Here is a 25,863-nt window from a genome sequence, read left to right as displayed (position 1 = left end):
ATGTGGTGATCATGGTCGTCCCTAACTCTTCTGTTTTCCAGCGAAGTGAGGTTTAATTCCCGTAGTCTCTCCTCGTAGCTCATACCTCTCAGCTCAGGTACTAGTCTGGTGGCAAACCTTTGAACCTTTTCCAGTTTAGTCTTATCCTTGACTAGATATGGACTCCATGCTGGGGCTGCATACTCCAGGATTGGCCTGACATATGTGGTATACAAAGTTCTGAATGATTCTTTACACAAGTGTCTGAATGCCGTTCCTATGTTGGCCAGCCTGGCATACGCCGCTGATGTTATCCTCTGGATATGTGCTGCAGGAGACAGGTCTGGCGTGATATCAACCCCCAAGTCTTTTTCTTTCTCTGACTCCTGAAGAATTTCCTCTCCCAGATGATACCTTGTATCTGGCCTCCTGCTCCCTACACCTATCTTCATTACATTACATTTGGTTGGGTTAAACTCTAACAACCATTTGTTCGACCATTCCTTCAGCTTGTCTAGGTCTTCTTGAAGCCTCAAACAGTCTGCTTCTGTTTTAATCCTTCTCATAATTTTGGGATCGTCCGCAAACATTGAGAAAAATGAATCGATACCCTCCGGGAGATCATTTACATATATCAGAAACAAGATAGGACCGAGTACAGAGCCCTGTGGGACTCCACTGGTGACTTCACGCCAATCGGCGGTCTCACCCCTCACCGTAACTCTGCTTCCTATTGCTTAGGTACTCCCTTATCCACTGGAGCACCTTACCCGCTACACCTGCCTGTCTCTCCAGCTTATGTACCAGCCTCTTATGCGGTACTGTGTCAAAGGCTTTCCGACAATCCAAGAAAATGCAGTCCGCCCAGCCCTCTTTTTCTTGCTTAATCTTTGTCACCTGATCGTAGAATTCTATCAAGCCTGTAAGGCAAGATTTACCCCTTCCTGAACCCATGTTGGCGATTTGTCAGGAAGTCGCTTCTCTCCTGATGTGTTACCATGTTTTTTCTCACGATCTTCTCCATCACCTTGCATGGTATACAAGTCAAGGACACACACTGTGTGTGTATGTAATTACCTAAGTGTAGTTACAGGATGAGAGCTACGCTCGTGGTGTCCCGTCTTCCCAGCACTCTTTGTCATATAACGCTTTGAAACTACTGACGGTCTTGGCCTCCACCACCTTCTCTCCTAACTTGTTCCAACCGTCTACCACTCTGTTTGCGAAAGTGAATTTTCTTATATTTCTTCGGCATCTGTGTTTAGCTAGTTTATATCTATGACCTCTTGTTCTTAAAGTTCCAGGTCTCAGGAAATCTTCCCTATCGATTTTATCAATTCCTGTTTCTATTTTGTATGTAGTGATCATATCACCTCTTTTTCTTCTGTCTTCTAGTTTTGGCATATTTAATGCCTCTAACCTCTCCTCGTAGCTCTTGCCCTTCAGTTCTGGGAGCCACTTCGTAGCATGTCTTGGCACCTTTTCCAGTTTGTTGATGTGCTTCTTAAGATATGGGCACCACACAACTGCTGCATATTCTAGCTTTGGCCTAACAAAAGTCGTGAACAATTTCTTTAGTATATCGCCATCCATGTATTTAAAGGAATTCTGAAGTTAGAAAGCGTGGCATAGGCTCCTCGCACAATATTCTTTATGTGGTCCTCAGGTGATAGTTTTCTATCTAGAACCACCCCTAGATCTCTTTCTTTATCAGAATTCTTTAAAGATTTCTCACATAATATATAGGTTGTGTGGGGTCTATGTTCTCCTATTCCACATTCCATAACATGGCATTTATTAACATTAAATTCCATTTGCCAAGTGGCGCTTCATGTACTTATTTTGTCCAGGTCTTCTTGAAGGGCATGCCAATCATCTAAGTTTCTTATCCTTCCTATTATCTTAGCATCATCAGCAAACATGTTCATATAATTCTGTATACCAACTGGTAGATCATTTATGTAGACAATAAACATCACTGGTGCAAGAACTGAACCCTGTGGTACTCCACTTGTGACATTTCTCCAGTCCGATACATTGCCTCTGATCACAGCCCTCATTTTTCTATCAGTCAGAAAATTTTTCATCCATGTTAGAAGCGTACCTGTCACTCCTCCAATATTTTCCAGTTTCCAGAACAACCTCTTATGTGGAACTCTGTCGAAAGCCTTTTTTAGGTCCAGATAGATGCAGTCAACCCAACCATCTCTTTCCTGAAATATCTCTGTTGCTCAATCATAGAAACTGAGTAAATTCGATACACAGGATCTTCCAGATCGAAAACCATACTGTCTGTCTGATATTATATCATTTCTCTCCAGGTGTTCTACCCATTTAGTTTTAATTATTTTTTCCATTTTTGACTATTACACTTGTCAATGATACCGGTCTATAATTAAGGGGGTCTTCCCTGCTTCCACTTTTGTAGATTGGAACTATGTTAGCCTTTTTCCACACATCAGCTACAACTCCTGTATACAGGGATGCCTGAAAAATCAGTTGAAGAGGAATGCTGAGCTCAGGTGCACATTCTCAGAACCCATGGTGAAACTCCATCTGGACCAACCGCTTTGTTGTTATTTAGCTCCTTGAGCATTTTTTCCACTCCGTCTCTAGACACCTCTATGTGCTCTATGTTGTTCTCTGGAATTCTTATTGTATCTGGTTCCCTGAAGATTTCATTTTGTACAAACACACTTTGGAACTTTTCGTTTAATGTTTCACACATTTCCTTTTCATTTTCCGTGAATCTATTTCCCATTTTCAACCTCTGGATATTATCCTTTACCTGCAATTTGTTGTTTATGAATTTATAGAATAGACCTGGTTCTGTTTTACATTTGTCTGCAATCCCTTTTTCGAATTTCTTTCTGCCTCTCTCCTCACTGCCGTGTAGTTGTTTCTCGCATCTTTGTATCGCTGGTATGTTTGGGGGTTCGGCCTCTTCCTGTATTGATTCCATTTTTGTGTCTTTTGGTCTCTGGCCCTCTCGCACTTTCTGTTGAACCAATCCTGTTTCCTAGTTCTGCTTCTCTGTTTTGGTATAATTTTTGTTTGTGCCTTTATCATATATTTCACAAAACCTGACATACATCTCATTCACTTCCTTGCCTAGCAACAAGTCTGACCAATTATACTCACTAAAATTTTTTCTAAGGTTGCCATAATGTCCTCTCCTAAAGTCAGGTTTTTCATTTGCATCGACCGTCATATTTTCTTCCAGATTATAACGCTTTGCATACTTTATTCCCAAAAATACATGGTCACTTTTACCCAAGGGAGGAAGGTACTGAATGTCAAATATCTCTTCCTCCTTCCTGGTAAATATCAAATCTAGCATGGAGGGGACGTCCCCTTCCCTCATCCTCGTAGCTTGTTTAACATGTTGATACAAGAATGTTTCCAGGATGAGGTCTACAAATTTACAGGTCCAGAAATCTTCTGTTTTAGCTTCACATGCTTCCCAGTCTATGGATTTCAAGTTGAAGTCGCCGACTATCAACAGTCGTGAACTATCGTTATCCGCTCTCACTATGATCTCTCTCATTATTGTTATAAGACCTTCTCGTTTACTATCTAGCTCCTCCTTTGACCATGTGCTGCTTAGTGGTGGACTATATGCATTTATGATCATTGGTTTATCATCCTCATGGCAAGATCTCTAGTGCTATTATATCAACTTCTTGTGGATTGGCAATCACTATTTCGTTCACCTTTAGGTGTTCTTTCACCAGCACAGCAACGCCACCGCCTTTTTTTTATTTTTCTGTCCCATCTTCAAATTGAGTAGCTCCTTGGGAATATGACCTCATTTAAAATAGCATCTTCAAGTTTTGTCTCCGTGAGTGCAACAATGTCTGGTGTCTGCAGCTGTATTATATCACTGAACTCCAGTATCTTCGATCTTACTCCATCTATGTTGGTGTATGCAATCTTGAGGAACTTGTTCCCCCTCTTCTTATTTTTCACTCCCCCTTTCTCTAATGATTTTATTGGTTTGCCTTTATGTACCACTTTACTGGCCTTCCTACCCCTATCACTTTGTAGAAAATAGAATTGATTTCTTCTTCATTCCTGCTCTCATTTAAACGTTTTGCCTCGGCGAGGTTCAGTTTCAGCTTCTCTCTATCTTCTTTTGAAAGATCTCGTCTTAACGACCACACTTTCCCATCCTCATCACTTTGTAATTTTCTAGCATTTCTTAGTACTTCTTGCATCTGTTTGGTAACATTTAGGGTGATCCTCAAAGGTCGATCTTTCCCTTTTACATATCTGCCTATTCTCCTGTAGTCGCAGACATTCTCTATGGTTGTAAGACCTTCCCCGAGGCCAACAATTTTATCTACTACTTTTGCTTCTTCTACAGCTCTTTCTGACCTAGATGTTATATCCTTTTCCTTGCAGCCAAAAATGATCAGGGACTTACTCCGATCAACTGTGTTTTGCACCAACTTCGGGTTAGATGCCAATTCTTTCCTCACTTCTAGCCTAATGTTTGTTTTATCTTGGTTGCTGCAGTGTTTGACTTCCTTTACTGATTCTTCTATTTTTTCCTTCTCCTTGGCCACTTGTGCATAAGTGAGTTGCATATCTTTCTTGCACTGTTCTATTCCCTGTGTAACTTCCTCCATCTGTGCTGACAGTCTGTGTGTACTCACCTATTTGTACTCACCTTTTGTGCTTGCAGGATCGAGCATTGACTCTTGGATCCCGCCTTTCCAGCTATCGGTTGTTTACAGCAATGACTCCTGTCCCATTTCCCTATCATACCTAGTTTTAAAAGTATGAATAGTATTTGCTTCCACAACCTGTTCCCCAAGTGCATTCCATTTTTCCACTACTCTCACGCTAAAAGAAAACTTCCTAACATCTCTGTGACTCATCTCAGTTTCCAGTTTCCACCCATGTCCCCTCGTTCTGTTATTATTACGTGTGAACATTTCATCTATTTCCACTTTGTCAATTCCCCTGAGTATTTTATATGTCCCTATCATATCTCCTCTCTCCCTTCTTTTCTCTAGTGTCGTAAGGTTCAGTTCCTTCAGCCGCTCTTCATATCCCATCCCTCGTAACTGTGGGACAAGCCTCGTCGCAAACCTCTGAACCTTCTCCAGTTTCTTTATGTGTTTCTTCAGGTGGGGGCTCCATGATGGCGCGGCATACTCTAAGACTGGTCTCACGTAGGCAGTGTAAAGCGCCCTAAAAGCCTCCTCATTTAGGTTTCTGAATGAAGTTCTAATTTTCGCCAGTGTAGAGTACGCTGCTGTCGTTATCCTATTTATATGTGCCTCAGGAGTTAGATTAGGTGTCACATCCACTCCCAGGTCTCTTTCTCGAATCGTTACAGGTAGGCTGTTCCCCTTCATTGTGTACTGTCCCTTTGGTCTCCTGTCACCTGATCCCATTTCCATAACTTTACATTTACTGGTGTTAAACTCCAGTAGCCATTCCCTGACCATTTCTGCAGCCTGTTTAAGTCCTCTTGGAGGATCCTACAATCCTCGTCTGTCACAACTCTTCTCATTAATTTTGCGTCATCCGCAAACATTGACATGTATGATTCCACTCCTGTAAACATATCATTTACGTAAATTAGAAAGAGGATTGGTCCCACCACCGATCCTTGAGGTACTCCACTTGTTACTGTTCGCCAGTCCGACTTCTCGCCCCTTACCATTACCCTCTGGCTCCTTCCTGTTAGGTAGTTCTTCACCCATACTAGGGCCTTTCCGCTTACTCCTGCCTGCCTCTAGAGTTTGTATAGCAGTCTCATGTGCGGTACTGTATCAAAGGCCTTTTGGCAGTCAAGAAATATGCAGTCTGCCCAGCCTTCTCTGTCCTGCCTTATCCTTGTTACTTTATCATAGAATTCTAAAAGGTTTGTTAGGCGTGATTTCCCTGTCCAGAACCCATGTTGGTGCTTGTTTACAAACCCAATGCTCTCCAGGTGCTCAACAAGTCTTAGCCTAATTATTCTTTCAAGTATTTTGCAGGGGATGCTTGTCAGTGATACGGGTCTGTAGTTAAGTGCCTCCTCCCTATCACCTTTTTTGAAAATCGGTACGACATTTGCCTCCTTTCAGCAACTGGGCAATTCTCCCGACATAAGTGACTCATTAAAGATCATTGCCAGATGCACGCTGAGAGCCTGCGCTGCCTCTTTAAGTATCCACAGTGATACTTTGTCTGGTCCAACAGTTTTATTTGCATCCAGTGTTGTCAACTGTTTCATTACATCCTCTGCTGTCACCTCTATATCTGATAGTCTTTCATCTTGGGTAAACTCTTCTAACAATGGGAGCTGCTCAGGCTCGGTTGTGAACACTCCATGAATTTTGCATTCAGTACCTCGCAGATTTCCTTGTCGCTTTCTGTATATGCCCCTTCTGTTTTCCTCAGTCTTGTCACTTGGTCATTTACCGACATCTTCCTTCTTATATGGCTATGTAGTAATTTAGGTTGCTTTTTCGCTTTGACTGCAATATCATTCTCATAATTTCTTTCCGACACTCGTCTTATGTTAATGTAATCATTCCTAGCTCTGTTACATCTAATCCTGTTGTCCTCTGTCCTTTGTCTTCTGTACTTCCTCCACTCCCTCCTGCTTCTCACCTTTGCTTCCTGACACTGTCTATTAAACCATGGGTTATTATATTCCCTCCTGCTTTTTTCCTTTATTGTTGGAATAAATCTCTCTTCAGCCTCCTTGCATTTCAATATGACTTGGTTCATCATAGCTTGCACTGTTTTTCCTCTAAATTCTTCCTCCCACTGCACTTCTCCCAGGTAGTCCCTTATCCTTCTGTAGTCCCCTTTTCGGTAATCAAGTCTTCTTTCCCGGACCTCTTGTCCTTTGGTCACAATTTTAAGCTCCATCATGTAGTCAAGGACTAGGACACAATGGTCACTAGCTCCTAGTGGTATTTCATGTTCCAACTGCTCGATGTGTGTGTGTGTGTGTGTGTGTGTGTGTGTGTGTGTGTATGTGTGTGTGTGTACTCACCTAATTGTACTCACCTAATTGTGCTTGCGGGGGTTGAGCTCTGGCTCTTTGGTCCCGCCTCTCAACCGTCAATCAACTGGTGTACAGATTCCTGAGCCAATTGGGCTCTATCATATCTACATTTGAAACTGTGAATGGAGTCAGCCTCCACCACATCACTTCCTAATGCATTCCATTTGCTAACTACTCTGACACTGAAAAAGTTCTTTCTAACGTCTCTGTGGCTCATTTGGGTACTCAGCTTCCACCTGTGTCCCCTTGTTCGCGTCCCACCAGTGTTGAAAAGTTCGTCCTTGTTTACCCGGTTGATTCCCCTGAGGATTTTGTAGGTTGTGATCATGTCCCCCCTTACTCTTCTGTCTTCCAGTGTCGTGAGGTGCATTTCCCGCAGCCTTTCCTCATAACTCATGCCTCTTAGTTCTGGGACTAGTCTAGTAGCATACCTTTGGACTTTTTCCAGCTTCGTCTTGTGCTTGACAAGGTACGGGCTCCATGCTGGGGCCGCATACTCCAGGATTGGTCTTACATATGTGGTGTACAAGATTCTGAATGATTCCTTACACAGGTTCCTGAACGCCGTTCTGATGTTAGCCAGCCTCGCATATGCCGCAGACGTTATTCTCTTTATGTGGGCTTCAGGAGACAGGTTTGGTGTGATATCAACTCCTAGATCATTCTCTCTGTCTGTTTCATTAAGTACTTCATCTCCTATTCTGTATCCTGTGCCTGGCCTCCTGTTTCCACTGCCTAGTTTCATTACTTTGCATTTACTCGGGTTGAACTTCAACAGCCATTTGTTGGACCATTCACTCAGTCTATCCAGGTCATCTTGTAGCCTCCTACTATCATCCTCTGTTTCAATCCTCCTCATAATTTTTGCATCGTCGGCAAACATTGAGAGGAACGAATCTATACCCTCTGGGAGATCATTTACATATACCAGAAACAGTATAGGTCCAAGGACTGACCCCTGCGGGACTCCACTTGTGACGTCTCGCCAATCTGAGACCTCACCCCTCACACAGACTCGTTGTCTCCTGTTGCTTAGGTATTCCTCTATCCACCGGAGTACCTTCCCTCTCACTCCAGCCTGCATCTCCAACTTTCGCACTAGCCTCTTGTGTGGCACTGTATCAAAGGCTTTCTGACAATCCAAAAATATGCAGTCTGCCCACCCTTCTCTTTCTTGCCTTATTTTTGTTGCCTGGTCGTAGAATTCAAGTAACCCTGTGAGGCAGGACCTGCCATCCCTGAACCCATGTTGATGCTGTGTTACAAAGTTCCTTCGCTCCAGATGCTCCACTAGTTTTTTTCGCACAATCTTCTCCATCAGCTTGCATGGTATGCAGGTTAGGGACACTGGCTTGTAGTTCAGTGCCTCCTGTCTATCCCCTTTCTTGTATATCGGGACTACGTTAGCTGCTTTCCAAGTATCTGGCAGTTCCCCTGTTGCCAGTGATTTGTTATACACTATGGAGAGTGGTAGGCTCAGTTCTCTTGCTCCTTCCTTTAGAACCCAAGGGGAGATTCCATCTGGGCCTATAGCCTTCGTCACGTCCAACTCTAGTAAACACTTCCTTACTTCCCCACTGGTAATCTCAAACTCTTCCAGTGGTTCCTGGTTAGCTATTCCCTCACTTACCTCTGGAATTTCTCCTTGTTCTAAGGTGAAGACCTCCTGGAATTTCTTATTCAATTCCTCACACACTTCCTTGTCATTTGTAGTGAATCCTTCCGCCCCTATCCTTAATCTCATAACCTGTTCCTTTACTGTTGTTTTTCTCCTAATGTGGCTATGCAACAATGTAGGCTGAGTCTTTGCCTTGCTTGCGATGTCATTTTCGTATTGTCTTTCTGCCTCTCTTCTCATCCTGACATATTCATTCCTGGCATTCTGGTATCTTTCTCTGCTCTCCAGTGTCCTGTTATTCCTATAGTTTCTCCATGCCCTTTTACTTTGCTGCTTAGCTAGCCTACATCTTTGATTAAACCATGGGTTTCTCATCTTCATTTCTCTGTTTTCCTTTTGGACTGGGACAAACTTGTTTGCTGCGTCCTTGCACTTCTGCGTGATGTAATCCATCATATCTTGGGCCGTCTTTCCCCTGAGCTCTGTTTCCCATGCTATATCTGTTAGGAATTTTCTTATCCTAATTTTCTTATCTTGTGTGTGTGTGTGTGTGTGTGTGTGTGTGTGTGTGTGTGTGTGTGTGTGTGTGTGTGTGTGTGTGTGTGTGTGTGTGTGTGTGTGTGTGTGTGTGTGTACTCACCTAGTTGTGTCTGCAGGATCGAGCATTGACTCTTGGATCCCGCCTTTCGAGCATCGGTTGTTTACAGCAATGACTCCTGTCCCATTTCCCTATCATACCTGGTTTTAAAATTATGAATAGTATTTGCTTCCACAACCTGTTCCTGAAGTGCATTCCATTTCCCCACTACTCTCACGCTAAGAAAACTTCCTAACATCTCTGTGACTCATCTGAGTTTCAAGCTTCCATCCATGTCCTCTCGTTCTGTTACTGTTCCGTGTGAACATTTCGTCTATGTCCACTCTGTCAATCCCTCTGAGTATCTTATACGTTCCTATCATGTCCCCCCTCTCCCTTCTTCTTTCTAGTGTCGTAAGGCACAGTTCCCTCAGGCGCTCCTCATACCCCATCCCTCGTAGCTCTGGGACGAGTCTCGTTGCAAACCTCTGAACCTTTTCCAGTTTCATTATATGCTTCTTCAGATGAGGACTCCATGATGAGGCGGCATACTCTAAGACTGGCCTCACGTAGGCAGTGGAAAGCGCCCTAAATGCCTCCTTACTTAGGTTTCTGAATGATGTTCTAACTTTTGCCAGTGTAGAGTACGCTGCTATCGTTATCCTATTAATATGTGCCTCAGGAGATAGATTAGGTGTTACGTCCACCCCCAGGTCTCTTTCACGCGTCGTTACAGGTAGGCTGTTCCCCTTCATTGTGTACTGTCCCTTTGGTCTCCTATCTCCTAGTCCCATTTCCATAACTTTACATTTGCTCGTGTTGAATTCTAGTAGCCATTTCTCTGACCATCTCTGCAATCTGTTCAGGTCCTCTTGGAGGATCCTGCAATCCTCATCTGTCACAACTCTTCTCTCATCGTGTGTGTGTGTACTCACCTAATTGTACTCACCTAATTGTGCTTGCGGGGGTTGAGCTTTGGCTCTTTGGTCCCGCCTCTCAACTGTCAATCAACTGGTGTACAGATTCCTGAGCCTACTGGGCTCTATCATACCTACATTTGAAACTGTGTATGGAGTCAGCCTCCACCACATCACTTCCTAGTGCATTCCATTTATTAACTACTCTGACACTGAAAAAATTCTTTCTAACGTCTCTGTGGCTCATCTGGGTACTAAGTTTCCACCTGTGTCCCCTTGTTCGTGTCCCACCCGTGCTGAAGAGTTTGTCTTTGTCCACCCTGTCAATTCCCCTGAGAATTTTGTAGGTGGTTATCATGTCTCCCCTTACTCTTCTGTTTTCCAGGGATGTAAGGTTCAGCTCCTTTAGCCTTTCCTCGTAGCTCAATCCTCTTTCCTCGTAGCTCAATGTGTGTGTGTGTTTGTGTGTGTGTGTGTGTGTGTGTGTGTGTGTGTGTGTGTGTGTGTGTGTGTGTGTGTGTGTGTGTGTGTGTGTGTGTGTGTGTGTGTGTGTGTGTGTGTGTGTGTGTGTGTGTGTGTGTACTCACCTAGTTGTGTCTGCAGGATCGAGCATTGACTCTTGGATCCCGCCTTTCGAGCATCGGTTGTTTACAGCAATGACTCCTGTCCCATTTCCCTATCATACCTGGTTTTAAAATTATGAATAGTATTTGCTTCCACAACCTGTTCCTGAAGTGCATTCCATTTCCCCACTACTCTCACGCTAAGAAAACTTCCTAACATCTCTGTGACTCATCTGAGTTTCAAGCTTCCATCCATGTCCTCTCGTTCTGTTACTGTTCCGTGTGAACATTTCGTCTATGTCCACTCTGTCAATCCCTCTGAGTATCTTATACGTTCCTATCATGTCCCCCCTCTCCCTTCTTCTTTCTAGTGTCGTAAGGCACAGTTCCCTCAGGCGCTCCTCATACCCCATCCCTCGTAGCTCTGGGACGAGTCTCGTTGCAAACCTCTGAACCTTTTCCAGTTTCATTATATGCTTCTTCAGATGAGGACTCCATGATGAGGCGGCATACTCTAAGACTGGCCTCACGTAGGCAGTGGAAAGCGCCCTAAATGCCTCCTTACTTAGGTTTCTGAATGATGTTCTAACTTTTGCCAGTGTAGAGTACGCTGCTATCGTTATCCTATTAATATGTGCCTCAGGAGATAGATTAGGTGTTACGTCCACCCCCAGGTCTCTTTCACGCGTCGTTACAGGTAGGCTGTTCCCCTTCATTGTGTACTGTCCCTTTGGTCTCCTATCTCCTAGTCCCATTTCCATAACTTTACATTTGCTCGTGTTGAATTCTAGTAGCCATTTCTCTGACCATCTCTGCAATCTGTTCAGGTCCTCTTGGAGGATCCTGCAATCCTCATCTGTCACAACTCTTCTCTCATCGTGTGTGTGTGTACTCACCTAATTGTACTCACCTAATTGTGCTTGCGGGGGTTGAGCTTTGGCTCTTTGGTCCCGCCTCTCAACTGTCAATCAACTGGTGTACAGATTCCTGAGCCTACTGGGCTCTATCATACCTACATTTGAAACTGTGTATGGAGTCAGCCTCCACCACATCACTTCCTAGTGCATTCCATTTATTAACTACTCTGACACTGAAAAAATTCTTTCTAACGTCTCTGTGGCTCATCTGGGTACTAAGTTTCCACCTGTGTCCCCTTGTTCGTGTCCCACCCGTGCTGAAGAGTTTGTCTTTGTCCACCCTGTCAATTCCCCTGAGAATTTTGTAGGTGGTTATCATGTCTCCCCTTACTCTTCTGTTTTCCAGGGATGTAAGGTTCAGCTCCTTTAGCCTTTCCTCGTAGCTCAATCCTCTTTCCTCGTAGCTCAATGTGTGTGTGTGTTTGTGTGTGTGTGTGTGTGTGTGTGTGTGTGTGTGTGTGTGTGTGTGTGTGTGTGTGTGTGTGTGTGTGTGTGTGTGTGTGTGTGTGTGTGTGTGTGTGTGTGTGAGTGTACTCACCTGGTTGTGTCTGCAGGATCGAGCATTGACTCTTGGATCCCACCTTTTGAGCATCGGTTGTTTACAGCAATGACTCCTGTCCCATTTCCCTATCATACCTGGTTTTAAAATTATGAATAGTATTTGCTTCCACAACCTGTTCCTGAAGTGCATTCCATTTTCCCACTACTCTCACGCTAAAAGAAATCTTCCTAACATCTCTGTGACTCATCTGAGTTTCAAGCTTCCATCCATGTCCCCTCGTTCTGTTACTATTCCGTGTAAACATTTCATCTATGTCCGCTCTGTCAGTCCCTCTGAGTATTTTATACGTTCCTATCATGTCCCCCCTCTCCCTTCTTCTTTCTAGTGTCGTAATGCACAGTTCGCTCAGGCGCTCCTCATACCCCATCCCTCGTAGCTCTGGGACGAGTCTCGTTGCAAACCTCTGAACCTTTTCCAGTTTCATTATATGCTTCTTCAGATGGGGACTCCATGATGAGGTGGCATACTCTAAGACTGGCCTCACGTAGGCAGTGTAAAGCGCCCTAAATGCCTCCTTACTTAGGTTTCTGAATGATGTTCTAATTTTTGCCAGTGTAGAGTACGCTGCTGTCGTTATCCTATTTATATGTGCCTCAGGAGATAGATTAGGTGTTACGTCCACACCCAGGTCTCTTTCGCACGTCGTCACAGGTAGGCTGTTCCCCTTCATTGTGTACTGTCCCTTTGGTCTCCTATCTCCTAGTCCCATTTCCATAACTTTACATTTGCTTGTGTTGAATTCCAGTAGCCATTTCGCTGACCATCTCTGCAACCTGTTCAGGTCCTCATGGAGGATCCTGCAATCCTCATATGTCACAATTCTTCTCATCAACTTTGCGTGAACCACAAACATCGACATGTAGGACTCTACGCCTGTAAACATGTCGTTAACATATACAAGAAATAGAATTTGTCCCAGCACCGATCCTTGAGGTACTCCACTTGTTACTGTTCGCCAGTCCGACTTCTCGACCCTTACCTTAACTCTTTGGCTCTTTCCTGTTAGGTAGTTCCTTATCCATGCTTGGACCTTTCCCTCCACCCCCGCCTGCCTCTCGAGATTGAACAGCAGTCTCATGTGCGGTACTGTATCAAAGGCTTTTTGGCAGTCCAGAAATATGCAGTCTGCCCAAACATCTCTGTCCTGTCTTATCCTCGTTATTTTATCATAGAATTCCAGAAGGTTTGTTAGGCACGATTTTCCTGTCCAGAACCCATGTTGATGTTTGTTCACAAACCTAATGTTCTCCAGGTGTGCAACCAGTCGTAGCCTAATTATTCTTTCCAGTATTTTACAGGGGGATGCTTGTCAGTGATACAGGTCTATAGTTAAGTGCCTCCTCCCTATCACCTTTCTTGAAGATCGGCACGACATTTGCCTTCTTCCAGCAACTGGGCAATTCTCCCGACATAAGTGACTCATTAAAGATCATTGCCAGAGGCACACTGAGGGCCTGCGATGCTTCTTTTAGTATCCACGGTGATACTTTGTCTGGTCCAACTGTTTTAGTTGCATCTAAAGTTGTCAACTGTTTCATTACCTCCTCTGCTGTCACCTATATATCTGATAGTCTTTCATCTAGGGTAACCCCTTCCAACAATGGGAGCTGCTCAGGCTCGGTAGTGAACACTCCATGGAAACTGGCATTCAGTGCCTCACAGATTTCCTTGTCACTTTCAGTATATGCCCCCTCTGTCTTCCTTAGTCTTGTCACTTGGTCGTTCACAGACATTTTTCTTCTTATATGACTGTGTAGTAACTTAGGTTGTTTTTTCGCTTTGATTGCAATATCGTTCTCATAGTCCCTTTCCGATGTTCGTCTTATGTTAATGTAATCGTTCCTAGCTCTGTTGCATCTGATCCTGTTGTCCTCTGTCCTTTGTCTTCTGTACTTCCTCCACTCCCGCCTGCTGGTCATTTTTGCTTCCTGACACTGTCTATTAAACCATGGGTTATTATATTCCTTCTTATTTTTTCCCTTTACTGTTGCTATAAATCTCTCTTCGGCCTCCTGGCATTTCTGTATGACTAGGTCCATCATATCTTGGACTGTTTTTCCTCTAATTTCTTCCTCCCATTGCACTTCACCCAGATAGTCCCTTATCCTCTTATAGTCCTCTTTCCTGTAGTCAACTCTCCTTTCCCAGATCTCTTGTCCCATGGTCATAAGTTTGAATTCCATCATGTAGTCAAAGACTAGGACACAATGGTCACTGGCCCCTAGAGGTATTTCATGCTCTAAATTCTCGATATCTTCTACGTTCTGGGTGAAAGTCAGGTCTAATAGGCTCGGTGCATCTCCTCCTCTTTCCCTTGTGTCTTCCTTCACATGTTGTGTTAGGAAATTCCTGTCTATAACATCTACTAATTTGTGCTCCCCACGTTTCGTCCCCTCCATGGGGATTCCTTGATTCCCAATTTATCTCTCCATGATTTAGGTCCCCCATGATCAGCAGCTTCGCTTTCATTCTGTGGGCTAGTGTTGCTGCCTTCTGCAGTTCGTCTATACATGCCTTGTTGTTGTCATCATACTCCTGCCTGGGTCTTCTACTGTTTGGTGGGGGATTGTAGATTACCAAGATCACAATCTTCCTCCCATCTACTGTCAGAGTTCCATGTATGAAGCTTGTGCACTCATTGGTAACCCGATTTCCCAGGTCTTCAAACTTCCATTTCCGCTTTATTAGGAGTGCTACTCCCCCTCCCTGTCTCTGTGTCCTCACTTTCGTATTACCTGGTACCCTTCAGGAAAGATTGCATCTGAGATCATGTCATTAATTTTAGTTTCCACAATTGCAACTATGTCAGGATCTGCTTCACTCAATCTTTCTTTTATCTCTTCTGCTTTATTAGATACCCCATCAGCATTGGTGTACCAAACCTTGAGATTCTTCATGGAAACTCTTGTACCAGAGTTCTCCCTTTCTCTGGGGGTCTGGGGGGAGTCTAGGGGGTGACAGGGGGCAGGGGAGATCTGGGGGATTTGGGGGGTGTCTGGGGGATGACTGGGGGCGGGGAGGATCCGGGGGATGTCCGGGGGGATCCGGGGGCTGTCTGGGGGGGGGGGTCCGGGGGTGAAAGAGGTCAGGAGGGGTGCTTTGGTGGCTAATGGGGGCTGGGCTTCTAGGAAGGTAGGTAGGAGGGTCTGGGGTAGGGCCTGGGTAGGTAGGTCTGGAGTAGGAAGGGCATACTGAGTCTGAAGATTAGGGAGGGTCTGATAGGCATAGAGGGGTTGGGAGATAGCGTAAGGTTGGGAGTCAGATAGAGGTTGAGAGGTTGGGAGGGGGAAGGATAGAGGGGGTGGGGGGAACCTCCCACCCCCCTCGCAAGGATGGGGGGTCACATGGAAGGAGAAAGGATGAGGAGGGGTGAGGGCTGGGTAGGTTTTGGGGGTTGAGGGGATGAGGGCTGGGTGGGCTCTTGGGGTTGAGGGGATGAGGGCTGGGTGGGTTTTGGGAGTTGAGGGGATGAGGGCTAGACGGGTTTTGGGGGTTGAGGTGATGAGGGGGTCCTTGGAATGTGGGATGAATTTGACTGCAGTGGGGTCAGAGGGGTCAAGGGTGGTGTTGGGGAGATAAGCAGGGGCGGCTGATTTGGGGAGGGAGTGACCTGAGAAGGTGTGAGCTGGTTAGCATGGGGTGGATTAGCATTGGGGTGTGTAGCTACACTCAAATGGGAAGAGTTGTATTGTTGTTTGCTTGCTCTGTGGGCTATCTGCTCCTCCTTCGTCATGAATTTGTCAATATATACATTGTAATAATTTTCGCTACCTCTGAGTAAGTGTTTGTGATGCAGTATGTAATCCACTGCCTCTTATTATAGTCTGTGGGTTGGTTGGTGTTGTCGTCGTTGATTCTTCCCTATGGACAACCCAACCCACACAACTCGGTAGAGTGCTTATACTTCACCAGGAGATCACCCTTGGCGCTTCTGGCTCTTGGAGAGGGGCTCAACGTCACACATTTAGGGGATGCGGCTACAACACCTAGCCTCGTTGTCACGTGCACACACCCACTCGAGCCGCTGTGACTCCCCACTCTCTCCTTAGGTAATATGATCTCCTCGATCCCCTTTTGGCTAATTAGTACTACCTTCTACCCTGTCCACAGCAGTGGTTCTTGGTTCTTTCTCTCTCTCTCTCCTTCTTTACTACCTCCTGGGAAGCCTCACTAGGACAAGGGCAAACACCAGCAAATTGGGATACATTTACTGGACAAAGCACATACACGATACATACACACATATAATAATAATGAATCCTATACTCTATAATATTACAATCGGGTTGCACTCCAACACCATCAGAACTCTATCATCAGCTTATCAAGTGGTATTTTATCTCCTGGTTCACCACCTGATACTATCAACCTCCTCAAGTTGATCAAGTCTACATACACTGTTGCACCATCAGCAAGAGAATATATATATGTATCTATAAATGTGTACAAAGAAAATCAGCATTTGCATGCAATAACATATATCAGTATAAATGTTCATTGATACACAACAATGATCAATCGATCACTCTATCAGTCCTAGAACGCACACATCTGTAGGTAATCCAGCCTACGACTGTAACTCTAAACTTCAGTGTAAAACACTCCTTGACATAAGAATGCAAACAGTCACTCACCTCTCACTGCGTCTTGCACGCTAATGACAACCAAACACTATCAACTCCCTATAAGTAATCCACCAGAACTTCCCTTCCACTTCTGGAAGTTCACTACCCTAATATCTTTAGGTTCTTCCGGGCTTCACTACCAGGATCCTCTGCAGCTCCTCCAGGCTGCTATCATGAAGTTTCCTTGAGCAACTACGGTGCTTCACCCTTCTGCTAGGTTCCTCCACAGCTCTCTTGGCTGCTACACCATGAAGTTTCCTCGAGCAACTATGGTGCTTCTCCACCTCTACAGAAGCACGTGACACTCCTCTTCACTACTTCTTCTCCTCACAGCTCGAGGTCCTCTGCTTCACTACCTTGGAGTCTCATCAATTACTTCATCTATGCTGGCTTCGAAGTTCTCAGCAACTTCTTCCCCAAAGACAAACCTGCAACCCATCGACACTCCAATAAAAATGTTTCCCCTTTAACACATAAACAAAAATAACCACACAATATGCTTGCCTCAAACCTCTATCTGTCCTCTACATACAGTGAGAGTGGACTCCCCCGTTTTGGGCGGGTCCATACTCCACCTCGCCTGGCGGCGGTCCTCACTCGCTGGGAGGGTCTTCCTCCGTCAGGAGCCGGGCTCCCTCAGTCGTCTGTCAGAGCTCAGAGGGGACGGACGTCGCTCCGTGTTCCTCCCTCTTCACTCTCCTATTTCAGGCTTTCTGCCTTATTAAAACATGTCTAACTTATAAATAAACATTGCTACTGTCGCTGGGCACACGACCAACTACAAGCAATCACTATGAACTGGCGTATATCGTGCTTACCACAGATTAACTGGTCGAGGGCGCTTCTCCCTCTGACGGCGTCTGGTCACGGCGCTTCCACGGCCCACAATAATGTTTCTGGCCGGCTTGATACTCTCTTCTTCGACCAGGACTTGAGACCACAACGTTCCCAGCTCAGTTCCACAGCTGGCACGTCTACACACTTCTCTTCTCTTCGAGATACATCACTAGGGGTTCCCTTCTGACGGGAGCTCAACGGAGCGCGGCTTTCTCCCTGCGATGTCTGGCACTCAAGTGAGGTCAAGGTCCTCCGGAAGCGAGCCTCACGCCTCCAGCAAAATGTCCACATCTCCTAGCCAGTCATTTATCTGTTTTCTTCTACACTGCCCATAATCTTAAACTGTCCATTGAATCCAACATACTATTTTTCATATGGGTTATCACCTCAATATTTGCTAGACCTTCTAATCAGGTCAGGCTTGATGAATAACTCTCAAGGAGGGAGACTCGTTTCTCCTGTAGGCTGAGATCATAACACTCCCCTCCCCTTATTTTTGAGAGTTATTCCAGTGGCAAAGCTCGGGATAATACATCCGCCACCACACTGTCTCGTTCTTCAAGCGATTGGTTCGAACGGTTGATCTGCTTACGTACTCCCTTAAGAGTCTACAATTAGTTCGTTGCACCTTCCAACATCTGGCTCACAACTCGCCAGAAACACGATCTTCTCATAAACGATCTGACTTCTCTGGCACCTCTTGGCTAGGCTGTCCTCCTTGGACGCCTGCAATCCATTGGTCCACTCTACTTATTGTTTCCACCCTCCGTTTCCTCGTCTTCTTCTCTTCACGTCCAGAGTCAGACGTCTATTGTCTGTACCTCCTCTGTCGTCTTCACACTTCCATCTACTGCCATTATACTTCACTCCCTCGTCTTCACCGACGATTCTCTCTTTCGTCTCCTCATATATCCGAGACCTCATCCTGTTCGACTCCCACCGAGTCCTCGGCTTTCCTCTATTCCTCCATGCTTGTATCATCTTCCTCTTCCCACACTTCTCATCTTTATACAACTCCATTTCTTCTCCTTCAACTCTTCTTCGTTCTCTAAAAGTTTCTCCGAGCGCTGTACTACATCCATCAGCACTCGACCGTACATGTCGCTCTACCTCTCCTAGAGTGCTCGTAGGCATCTCTCCACACATACTGTCTCTTCCCCTTTCATTTTCTCGGCTATTACTCTTCTTCACTATCTCTCCTCCACGTTTTCTGTGAAACATGTCAACTCTTGACATCTCAAACAACTTAACTCCACTATCCCTATGCCTCTGTGCTCGTGGACCACTTGACGCTCTACTTCCGTCCTCAGTCTGTCCACATCTTTCCTTATTCCTACTCAGCACAGTTGCATTCGCCTTCCGACTCTTAATTTCAGCAGTCTGGGCTCTACTCAGGTCCGCTCTCTTCACAGTATTCTTCTTCGGCTGGGCCATCTTCACTTTTGACCTCACCGAGACTTCATTTTTCTGGGCTGGACCTTCATCAAACAGCCATGCTATATCTACATCGATATCTTCCACCGGTTGAATCGACACTGTCTCATCTTCTCCAGCGTCTTCCTCGTCGGCCACCTCGGCATTCATCACTACCGAGACAGGGTACTCAATGGCTTGGCGGTCTCCTGACTCATCTCCTCGGATGTCAGTCAGGTTCACACTCTCAGGTGTCCCACCCGTGCCGTGGCCTTCTGGGCTCTCCTCTGGCACAGTCTCCGCTATGACTCTTGGCAACACCTTTGTCCCGCACAAGTCATTCCCCAGGATCACTTGGACTCCTGGAACAGGTATGTCGGGGCATACTCCCAACATCACCTCTGCCGACACATATTCCGACCTTAGCTGGACAGTACAAACGGGCATGTCATTCTCAGACAATAACCCATATACTTTCATCTTCCCACCGCCAGCTAACCGTCGATCATTCCCAATCAGGCTTCTCGTAATCAAGCTCTGATTAGCTCCGGTATCTCATAAGGTTACAACTTCTACCTCAGGTTGGTTTCCTACACTGATCCAACCTTTGCTCATGAACGGCCTATACCTCTCGTTCACTAAGTTCGCTCTCTGTGGTTTGTCTCGGAACACATTAGTATATTTACCTCGGGGGTCACACATGGCCAGGGTCACAACTCTCTTGCCCTGCCGACAATCTCGCATCACGTGACCCAATCCGTTACAATTGTAACATCTCATCTGGGAAAAGTCTCTTCTATATGTACCAGAGTAGCTCTGACTCTGCCCACTCGTATTGGAGTTCCTCGGGCCAGACGTACTACTCGTACTCTGTGGAGCTTTACTGGACTCTTGATTCCCTGGATAACGATTAGTTTCTCGTTTGGCTCCTCCATCCTCACTTTCAGACGAAGTGCGCGACCTACTCTTCTGAGTTTTAGGGTACTTACTTTTATCTGCCCATTTATCAAAATTTTTCTCACCCCAGACTCTTCTGGGTCTTTCATAATTTCTTCCTCCCCAGACTCCATTGGGTCTGCTATTGCTGCGTCTCGCCTCGCTTCTCACTCTGTTCTCCCTCAAGCTCTTGTATGCTTCAGTAATCATATCTGCCCTATCTGCGGCATCTTTCACCTCCTTTATCCCTGCTACTTGGATCTTGAACTTTGTTTCGGGATGCATCATCTCCAAGAACTTCTCCATGACCATCAGTTGCTTCAGGTCAGCGTAAGATCCAACTCCAGCAGCCTCAATCCACTTCTGGAATCGTCTTTCCAGATCCCTTGCTGTCTCAGCAAACGTACATGCTCCAACTTTGATCATTTCTCTGAAATGCTTCCTATAAGCTTCTGGGGTTAACTGAAACGAGCGCAATATGCTGCTCTTTACCGTGGCATAATCCTGGCACTCTTCCAGTGACAATTGGGTGTATGCCTCCTTGGCTGCACCGGTCAATCTTAACTGGACCAGCTGGGCCCATTCCTCCTGTGGCCACTCATTGATGCTGGCTACTTTTTCAAAGTGCTCGAAAAAGCTCTCTGCCTCTTCGGGAACAAACAAGGGAATGTCCTTCTCCCTAACCCTAACATCTGGTGGGTGTGATACCTGGGTGGTGCTCTCTGGCAACCCATGTTCAATCCTTTGCTCAGCCAAGGTTCTATTCGCTTCTATCTGCATTTGTTTTGTTCTCTCTTTTTCTTTTTCGACCTGGGCTTTTTCTTTTTCGACCTGGGCTTTTTCTTTGTCGACCTGTGCTTTTTCTTTTTCTTTCTCCTGTTCCAACTCCAGTTCTCTTACTCTGGTTTTCTCTTTTTCTATTTCCAGTCTGGTTTTCTCTTTTTCTTTCTCCTGTTCCAACTCCAGTTCCCTTATTCTGGTTTTCTCTTTTTCCTTCTCGGCTTCATTTTTCATCTGGAGTTCTAATTTCATCTTTTCCAGCTGGAACTGTCTCTCCTCACGCTGCATCTGGAGCTCTAACTGGAATCTTTCCAAGCTCCTATTTCGGTTACTCCTGCTACTGCGGCTACTCTTGCTGCTCCTACTCGATCCCTGGGATCTCACTTCATCCTGCCCATCATCCTCCTTTCCACTTTCAGCTCCTTTCTGGGCTCCTTGCTCTGCCGCTTCACTTTTGGCTCTTAACTGCCTCAGGATCTCATCCTTCATCCCAGCTACTTTAGATGCTTTCAACCTACTGCCACATTTTTCTGCTATTTGTTTCAATTGATCCCTCGTGCAACCTTCTAAGTCCTCAGGCTTGCCTGACTCCACAAACGCTTGCACCTTATCCATCTTGTCCTGTGAGTCTTCCCAAGAGAGAGAGTATACACCTGCGGTCACACAGTTTATCTCAGCAGGGGTGTACAAATCCACTCTTGGACAGGGTGTGGGTGTGTCAGTTCACTCTCCCGGACACAGGCCCCCAATTTATTATAGTCTGTGGGTTGGTTGGTGTTGTCGTCGTTGATTCTTCTCTATGGACAACCCAACCCACACAACTCGGTAGAGTGCTTATACTTCACTAGGAGATCACCCTTGGCGCTTCTGGCTCTTGGAGAGGGGCTCAACGTCACACATTTAGGGGATGCGGCTCCAACACCTAGCCTCGTTGTCACGTGCACACACCCACTCGAGCCGCTGTGACTCCCCACTCTCTCCTTAGGTAATATGATCTCCTCGATCCCCTTTTGGCTTATTAGTACTACCTTCTACCCTGTCCACAGCTGTGGTTCTTGGTTCTTTCTCTCTCTCTCTCTCCTTCTTTACTACCTCCTGGGAAGCCCCACTAGGACAAGGGCAAACACCAGCAAATTGGGATACATTTACTGGACAAAGCACATACACGATACATACACACATATAATAATAATGAATCCTATACTCTATAATATTACAATCGGGTTGCACTCCAACACCATCAGAACTCTATCATCAGCTTATCAAGTGGTATCCTATCTCCTGGTTCACCACCTGATACTATCAACCTCCTCAAGTTGATCAAGTCTACATACACTGTTGCACCATCAGCAAGAGAATATATATATGTATCTATAAATGTGTACAAAGAAAATCAGCATTTGCATGCAATAACATACATCAGTATAAATGTTCATTGATACACAACAATGATCAATCGATCACTCTATCAGTCCTAGAACGCATACATCTGTAGGTAATCCAGCCTACGACTGTAACTCTAAACTTCAGTGTAAAACACTCCTTGACATAAGAATGCAAACAGTCACTCACCTCTCACTGCGTCTTGCACGCTAATGACAACCAAACACTATCAACTCCCTATAAGTAATCCACCAGAACTTCCCTTCCACTTCTGGAAGTTCACTACCCTAATATCTTTAGGTTCTTCCGGGCTTCACTACCAGGATCCTCTGCAGCTCCTCCAGGCTGCTATCATGAAGTTTCCTTGAGCAACTACGGTGCTTCACCCTTCTGCTAGGTTCCTCCACAGCTCTCTTGGCTGCTACACCATGAAGTTTCCTCGAGCAACTATGGTGCTTCTCTACCTCTACAGAAGCACGTGACACTCCTCTTCACTACTTCTTCTCCTCACAGCTCGAGGTCCTCTGCTTCACTACCTTGGAGTCTCATCAATTACTTCATCTATGCTGGCTTCGAAGTTCTCAGCAACTTCTTCCCCAAAGACAAACCTGCAACCCATCGACACTCCAATAAAAATGTTTCCCCTTTAACACATAAACAAAAATAACCACACAATATGCTTGCCTCAAACCTCTATCTGTCCTCTACATACAGTGAGAGTGGACTCCCCCGTTTTGGGCGGGTCCATACTCCACCTTGCCTGGCGGCGGTCCTCACTCGCTGGGAGGGTCTTCCTCCGTCAGGAGCCGGGCTCCCTCAGTCGTCTGTCAGAGCTCAGAGGGGACGGACGTCGCTCCGTGTTCCTCCCTCTTCACTCTCCTATTTCAGGCTTTCTGCCTTATTAAAACATGTCTAACTTATAAATAAACATTGCTACTGTCGCTGGGCACACGACCAACTACAAGCAATCACTATGAACTGGCGTATATCGTGCTTACCACAGATTAACTGGTCGAGGGCGCTTCTCCCTCTGACGGCGTCTGGTCACGGCGCTTCCACGGCCCACAATAATGTCTCTGGCCGGCTTGATACTCTCTTCTTCGACCAGGACTTGAGACCACAACGTTCCCAGCTCAGTTCCACAGCTGGCACGTCTACACACTTCTCTTCTCTTCGAGATACATCACTAAGGGTTACCTTCTGACGGGAGCTCAACGGAGCGCGGCTTTCTCCCTGCGATGTCTGGCACTCAAGTGAGGTCAAGGTCCTCCGGAAGCGAGCCTCACGCCTCCAGCAAAATGTCCACATCTCCTAGCCAGTCATTTATCTGTTTTCTTCTACACTGCCCATAATCTTAAACTGTCCATTAAATCCAACATAATATTTTTCATATGGGTTATCACCTCAATATTTGCTAGACCTTCTAATCAGGTCAGGCTTGATGAATAACTCTCAAGGAGGGAGACTCGTTTCTCCTGTAGGCTGAGATCATAACACTCTTCGTTAGTGAACTGTACCAGGACAGGTCGTTTCCTGTTACAGTTGTATGGCCCAATACGTCGTTGAACTTGCATCTCATTCCCTGCCATCTGGGCTCTCATGTCTCTCAAGATCCCCTGTAGCTCCAAATCCTCAATCTCCATCCTTTCCTGCCTCGATGGTGCCCTGGCTTCAAGCAATCCATGGATTATGATTGTCCTCTTTCTCAGATCAGGGTCATGCTGGTGGCCCCCTCCCTGGCTGACCCCCACCCCTCCCACTCCCGCTACTCCACCTACTACTACTCCCCCTTCCCCTGCCAAGCTTCCCTTATTCCTGCCAAATTCATTAGTAAGCCTAGATATTTCTCCTTGCCATTCTACCCTGCTCTTCCTGATTTCTTCTTGAATATAATCCATAAACTCTTGTTTGAGACTTTGAACCTTGTCCTGTATCTTATTAAAAACTTCACTTTTAATCCCCTGGATTAGATCATCTATCCAAACATCCCTCTTCTCTACAAATTTCCCAATCATCTTCTCCACAAACCTATCTTCTTCTTCAATCATAATACTGCTGGACCTAGACACCCTTCCTGACCTAGTCATTGATATAATGCAACCTTACCCACAGGGGTTCCAAGTATCTTACCGTCCTGCTAACACAATAGGTGAGTGAATCTCCAAGCGTCATCCCACTTGGTGGTAGGAAGGTTGCTGCCGCGGGTGAGGTCTGCTCCACACTGCCACAGTACTTCATCAACTATTTTCAATTACGCTATTTAAACTGTTTTTCTTCACTACCTTATGGCTTTGGTCAAAACCCAAGGTTTTTTTCATTCACTTGCACACACTTTTTCACTTCGAAGTTCCCTGATTACCCCTCCCACTCCACTAGTGAACCAGGAGCTCCCAACCCACGTCCACCCAACACGATGGTCACAACACAACACGTCTGTGTGTGTGTTTACTAGTTGTGTACTAGTTGTGTTTTTGCGGGGGTTGAGCTTTGCTCTTTCGGCCCGCCTCTCAACTGTCAATCAACTGTTTACTAACTACTTTTTTTTTCCACACTACACACACACACCCCAGGAAGCAGCCCGTGACAGCTGACTAACTCCCAGGTACCTATTTACTGCTAGGTAACAGGGGCACTTAGGGTGAAAGAAACTTTGCCCATTTGTTTCTGCCTCGTGCGGGAATCGAACCCGCGCCACAGAATTACGAGTCCTGCGCGCTATCCACCAGGCTACGAGGCCCCGAGGTGTGTGTGTGTGTGTGTGTGTGTGTGTGTGTGTGTGTGTGTGTGTACGTGTACGTGTGTGTGTGTGTGTATTCACCTAGTTGTGTTTTGCGGGGATTGAGCTTTGCTCTTTCGGCCCGCCTCTCAACTGTCAATCAACTGTTTACCTTGTGTGTGTGTGTGTGTGTGTGTGTGTGTGTGTGTGTGTGTGTGTGTGTGTGTGTGTGTGTGTGTGTGTGTGTGTGTGTGTACTCACCTAGTTGTGCTTGCGGGGGTTGAGCTCTGGCTCTTTGGTCCCGCCTCTCAACTGTCAATCAACAGGTGTACAGGTTCCTGAGCCTATTGGGCTCTATCATATCTACACTTGAAACTGTGTAGGGAGTCAGCCTCCACCACATTGCTTCTTAATGCATTCCATTTGTCAACCACTCTCACACTAAAAGAGTTCTTTCTAATATCTCTGTGGCTCATTTGGGCACTCAGTTTCCACCTGTGTGTGTGTGTGTGTGTGTGTACTCTCCTAGTTGTACTCACCTAGTTGTGCTTGCGGGGGTTGAGCTCTGGCTCTTTGGTCCCGCCTCTCAACCGTCAATCAACAGGTGTACAGGTTCCTGAGCCTATTGGGTTCTATCATATCTACACTTGAAACTGTGTAGGGAGTCAGCCTCCACCACATTGCTTCTTAATGCATTCCATTTGTCAACCACTCTGACACTAAAAAAGTTCTTTCTAATATCTCTGTGGCTCATTTGGACACTCAGTTTCCACCTGTGTCCCCTAGTGCGTGTGCCCCTTGTGTTAAATAACCTGTCTTTATCAACCCTGTCGATTCCCTTGAGAATCTTGAATGTGGTGATCATGTCCCCCCTAACTCTTCTGTCTTCCAACGAAGTGAGGTTCAATTCCCGTAGTCTCTCCTCGTAGCTCATACCTCTCAGCTCGGGTACTAGTCTGGTGGCAAACCTTTGAACCTTTTCCAGTTTAGTCTTATGCTTGACTAGATATGGACTCCATGCTGGA

The sequence above is a fragment of the Procambarus clarkii genome, chromosome 14 (assembly GCF_040958095.1).
Source record: "Procambarus clarkii isolate CNS0578487 chromosome 14, FALCON_Pclarkii_2.0, whole genome shotgun sequence".
Classification (NCBI taxonomy): domain Eukaryota; kingdom Metazoa; phylum Arthropoda; class Malacostraca; order Decapoda; family Cambaridae; genus Procambarus; species Procambarus clarkii.
The sequence above is the reverse complement of the archived record's forward strand: the minus strand, read 5'-3'. Positions refer to the sequence as shown.